Consider the following 6,000-nt stretch of genomic DNA (forward strand, 5'->3'; position numbering starts at 1 on the left):
TTTGCTTTGGTGTGCAAAAGATGCATCACCATGCAGGATGCATATGAGATATACTTGATATGCATACATGAGTTTGGAGAAGGGTCCCTGCTGTGAACTTGCTGCTTCTCCAGCAGTGAACTTTAACTCAGAGGACTCCCCAGGTATCCAACTGTGTCCTGAGGCGCTCCGATTAAAGAAGGCGCACAGCAATTACCCAATTTCTCTGCTGCTGATAAAAAATTCAGGAGTTTTTGAGAGTTTTTTTTTCAGCAGGCCACACTTTACACTGCATGTATACAGTGGCTACAAAAACACTCTTTGAAAAGGTTTCCAGTGAGAGAAGGCATCATTTATAAATATAACTGTGTCAAGGACATGTTTCCTTTGTGGTTGACTTTTGTTTTTTCGCACTGTTTTTCATCCCATATATGGATGTAATAACACGCTCCAACTGGGTCACTTGTGAAAGTCAGCGTCACGAGGTGACTTCTGTGCGGTGCACTCGTACCCATTGGACTTCAAGTGTTGACCTTGTAGGTAATTAGCGATCCGTTAAAAAATCTCTTTGTAGTTTCAAAATGAAAACTGCTGAGGTGCCTGTGGTGACGGGGAAAAACTGCGAGAGAGAAACTGTGTAAAATAAACCCACACAGCGAGGTGAAACTCAAATAATAAAGTCCAAAACCGAATAAAGTTCCTCCCAGATCTTTTAGGGGCACCGAATGGCTGCTTTGGGTTTCAGGTCATGCTTGCAATGGATTTTTCTGGCTGTTACAGTCACTGAGAACATGCCTCAACTGCCAGGAGCTGGATGAGAAATGGAGCTGTTAGACCTACAACAGCATAAAACAACTATTTATATCACCACTGGTTTCACGGCTGGATTTATGATTCTTTTAACCTGTCTCTCCAAAAGGCAGCGCTGTCTAAAGCCCAGACATTGTAAAAACACATTACACTCTGTCGCATTCTCTAAAGTCGGGGATGGGCACAGATAAAAAGTATATATACTGCAACCATCTTTATCAGTCTGCCATTGTACTGTATATAACTGAATAATATATTGAAAGTTAAACTTAAATGTGTTCATCATCACTTTTATCGTCATCAAAAATATGCATATCAGTATAAGTTAATGGCAGTAATAATTCCTCAACTGCATGGCGACATTATGACTCTCATTACTGTGTCCTCTGATGCTTTGTCTCTTTCAGTAAGTTAGTACATGTACTCAAGTATTTCACTTAAAATCCAATTTGAGGTAATTTCAGGGGGAAATAAATATATTTTTTCTCCACTTCAGTCACTTTACTGATGTGAAAATAAAAAACAAATCAAGGGTTAGTGAAACAAAAAATTCAACATGATGTTTTGTAAACCACTTAAGACTATTTAATACTGTAGCTACAACAATTAGTCCGTGACTCTATTAGTCCATTGACAGAAAATTAACTGGCTACATACCCAGCCATCAAAGTGTCTCAAGACGTCTTAAGATGTGTCTTAAGACACATTTGTTAAGATGTCTTAAGACGTCTTGGTAAGTCAAGACGTGTCTATAAGATGTGTCTATAGACATGGGTCTTGAGATGTCTTAAGATGTCTTGGAAATATGAAGATGTCTTAAGATGTCTCAAGATGTCTTAGAAATATTACTGTCTTTCAGTTAAACTTTCATTACAAATGTCAAAAAAGAATGCAAAACCATATGAAAATACTCAGCATTTAATAATAAAACATAGTATGTACAGAATGATTATGTTTACAAATTGATTACATTTATACAGGTACCCTACCACCCCCCCCATGATTCCATTTCCTTATCATATGACGCATACATCTCAAAGCCACATTGTACACATAAAAGACCAATTCTCCATCTGTCTTTCCGCTTCATTCAGACACAACAAAAACATCTGTATTTTGGACTGGTATCAGGCTACAACAGCACAAAGTGCTTCACACAATTTTCCCCACGCCCACATGGAAGTAGCTCACATAGGCTAAATATGATGTGCCATCACTTCACCTTATTTCCCTTCAAAGGGGCATTCTAGACACGTGACTGAAAAGAAAAGAAAAGGCTGTTAATCACTCGGCTCGTGTGCATGTCTTGTTTTTAGGAGAGAAGGCCTTTTTGTGGGATTATAATTTGAAAAACTGAAATGATAGTGAAGCAAGTCTAATGATAAAATGATGAAAATGAGTTATCTGTAGGATGAAATTGACATTGACATATGCCCCACAGAAAACACCTCAACACCCCCCATTTAAAGATTTTGCTTCTAGCGCCCCCAGACATTCTATGAACGCCCACTGTACTGATGGAGTGTTTACTCTGTATGAGAGTGTAGGAATGTGTTCTTAAGGTACCATTTGTTCCTGGGATTGTGAATGATTTTTTGTCAACAATCTGACAGTATTGTCCATTGGTGGCAGTGGACTTTGTCCCGATCCCTAGGTGTTGATTTGGTTCCCAGAAGCATTTGTGGTGGAGGAACAGGAGGGTGTCAGTGATGGCTGCTGTCGGAAAGAGTAGTTTTCCTTCTTCTTGATACTCTTTGCAACCTGTCAGGGGATCTTCTCTGTGTTGTGGCAGGAAGATGGTCCCCTCAAACAGGACCAGCGGATTATCTGGGGAAAAACATCATGCATTTAGCTATGGGTTACATCAATATCTTTAGTATAACTGCTTAACCTAACACGATAGCATTAAGCATTATGTTATGGGTTCACATTGCCTGGTTCCTCTGTAATCTTCTTTACATATTTTATTCAAGATCTTTTGACTACTTTACCTGAGATGGTAGCCCATATGGCGGTGATTTTCACTGGTTGCCTGTCGTTCACATGGGTTGGGTTGAGAGGGCTGTCTCCACAAATGAGCCAACTTTGATAGTCTTTATATCAAATCTGAGAATGAGATAATATATGTTAAACACACTTGGGTTTATATAAAAGGTTTATTATAAAAGGGTATTTTCATTTCTTTAGATAAATTTCTAAGGGCCTAATCCATGAAAGGATGCACAGCATCTGGGAAACACTATGCAATACTATTGTGTTGCTGGTACAAATGCTGTGCTATAATTTGTTATAATTTAATTTAATATAATTTAATAATATAATTTATTATAATATATAATATAAATAATAAAATAATTTAGAATTAATTTAATATAATTTGTGTTGTTGCCATGGCACTGGATGTAAATGGCTGCCTCGCCAATAGCTCTCCAGTTTTTTTAGTTTTTTCTCCAATTTTTAAACAATTTTGTACAGATTTTAGACTTTCCCTATCTTTTTGACCTTTCTGCTCTTCTTATGAAGACATTTCTTCTGTTTTATATAGCCCATGGATATTTGCTTTAACTATCAACGCTACCAGGAGGCAGTTCCAAAGCTACCGGCAGCCTGTTTTTTTCCCTCAAAATGCTACCAAGAGCCAGTTTCATCAGCTTTTCAAGGAGGCTCCTGGTTCTGGGGAGGAGGAGTGGCGGAGGGACAGAGGACGGGAAGGAGCAGTGGCGGTAGCCAGTAGCCAGCTAGTAGCCATATTTCATTTATTTCTTTTCTTTTACTATATTATTAATAATTTTTATTTATTTTATTTTGTTTATATTTGTTTTTATTTATATTTTTGTTAATATCTATCCTTTTTATGTATCTTTTTATCTACTTTTTGTAATAGCTATTGGAATTCTAATTTCCCTGAGGAATTTTCCAAAGGGATTAATAGAGTACTATCTAATCTAATCTAATCTAATAATACATTGAATACAAGTTTCTCAATTCAATACATTGCTACCGCTTATTAAACACATTGATAACATACTTGTATTTTTGTGGGGACAGTGTAGCACTCTGGTGTTTCATGCATCTCTCCGGTTGCCCAGAAAGAGGGTTGTCAATGATGGTGATGACAGGCTTCCCCCTTATCCAAACCTAGGAAATAACAGCATATGATACAAAGAATGCTTCCATACAAGAAGATAGTACTCATTTATTAATATGCATTTTCGTGTACTAGACTGAGAATTATCAACTACAGGGATCATACCTTGGGTCCAAGGAAGATCTGTTCCCATGTCAGGACTCTATCCCCCATCCTCTCCATGAGGTCCGGCTGCCATCATTTTTGCCACTTTCAGATGGGATAACTCTGGCATTTGGTTTCCAAGCTGTAACCCTGTTAAGAAAAGAGTTAGAATAAAGTAAAGGATCTTGTTACTGTCATTTTAGACATTATTGGTAGAACTGACACGCAGGAATATGTTAACAAGCAATACAATTATTTTAGTAATTTATTTTAGTAACATATTTTGCAATAGATTTTCCTACCTAAGCCCACGTCTTTGGAAATTCAGCGGCAGATATCAGTGTGACTGATCCCGATGGCCTGTAAACAGGGGCGTAGCCTGGAAGCCCGTGGACAGATGTATTTTCTGCTGCTCCATCATTTGGTGTTGACAATGTGCAAAGGGCATCCAACACTGCAATCCTCTTCACCATTGTTTTCGATACTGACGCCATTCTTGTGGAGCGATAACTGAAATACAACATGCATATCAAGACAGTGAGCTTCAAGCACCTGTAGGGCCTAGCAAATGAAATGTCAGGGAAATTTACTTACCCATGTCCTTGATCCTGTGGTGGTATCGCTCAAAGCGGTTGCAGTCACCAATCATGGGGTGGCCCAGTACATCTATTTGCTCCCCAGTGTGATAGCCACAATGGATGTTAGCCCGGTTTGCCACCTCTGCCTTCCATATCTTAAAGAAATATGGAAATAAAAAGTTCTTAAATGTCTAAACGTACAGTAGCATTGGAGACAAAACAAAATGGAGGTACAAAATTACCCTCTCAAATAGTCTGTGATGGTCACATATGTGAACCTGGAGTTGCCTCGCTTCCTCGTCAGTTAGACTTGCCGATCGGATTGAAGACAAGTAGCCACTCAGCAAGATGTTGGCTTTGGTGACAAGGCGGCAGTTGTTATGCCAATATATTCAGCAGAGGCTGCTGTAAATGCCTCAGGGCAACACAAAACATCTCTGGTTATTATGGTCCACATCTGAATAAGATGGAGCACCTCACAGCCAGTGGCACATGCCAAGTGATGAAGATCTGGGAGCTAAAAGAATAATGTGTTGTGTAATTAATTTAATCTCTGCATAGCACAAAAAGCTATAAAGGATAGATCAATTTAAAATGAACATGCAAAAGCATCATCTTTGGGTGGACTGTCCCTGAGTAAATGCATTGGTTATCTATATAACTTTATTACCTGCTTGAGCCAATGAGGTCTGTCGATTGCAACAATCAGATCACTGAGGAACTGTTGGACTTGTGTCTTCACGTTGCCCCAGATCAGACTTATTTGCAGTCTCCAACACCAAGAGCATCGAGGTGGAAGTGATCGATCCTTGTCTTAAACAAAATACAAAGCCAACCGTAGTATTGTTTTTACATGGTTTTCATCATACATGCTTCCTGTTTCAATCCTTTCAACACAAGGTAGAGCAGGACATGTTCAGTCCATTGGTATTGTTGCTCAGAGCTTCATTGTGGCTACAGATACATTAAAACATTTACCTGAATGTGTGGTTCAATGACAATGCCATCGGAGAACAGCTGGTTGTTCGGGCTATACAGGGTCCCAGTCTCTGTTTCATGTTGTTTCCTCTCCACAACACCCATTTCAGACATGGCAGCGATAATGTTGTTTGTGTTGGCCTTTGTCCTGCGGGGTGCTTCACTGGCCACCTGTGGGTTGGAGAGGTCGGCCTTGTCAACCGTGCAAAACCTACATCTAAGAGAGGGCAAAGGAAAAGGGATTAGGAATACATTTTTAAGATTTTTCACAATAAACAGTAAAACCAAATAGCTTATGAAGTAATAATTAATCTAACCTTTTGTTTGCAGTGGATGACAAACAGTTGGCACAGTGGTTTGCCTGGGGCATGTCTGCATTGATCTCGCCAATTCCTCCACAAACAAACACCTCACCCCATAGTA

This window comes from Epinephelus fuscoguttatus, linkage group LG7 (assembly GCF_011397635.1).
Source record: "Epinephelus fuscoguttatus linkage group LG7, E.fuscoguttatus.final_Chr_v1".
Lineage (NCBI taxonomy): Eukaryota > Metazoa > Chordata > Actinopteri > Perciformes > Serranidae > Epinephelus > Epinephelus fuscoguttatus.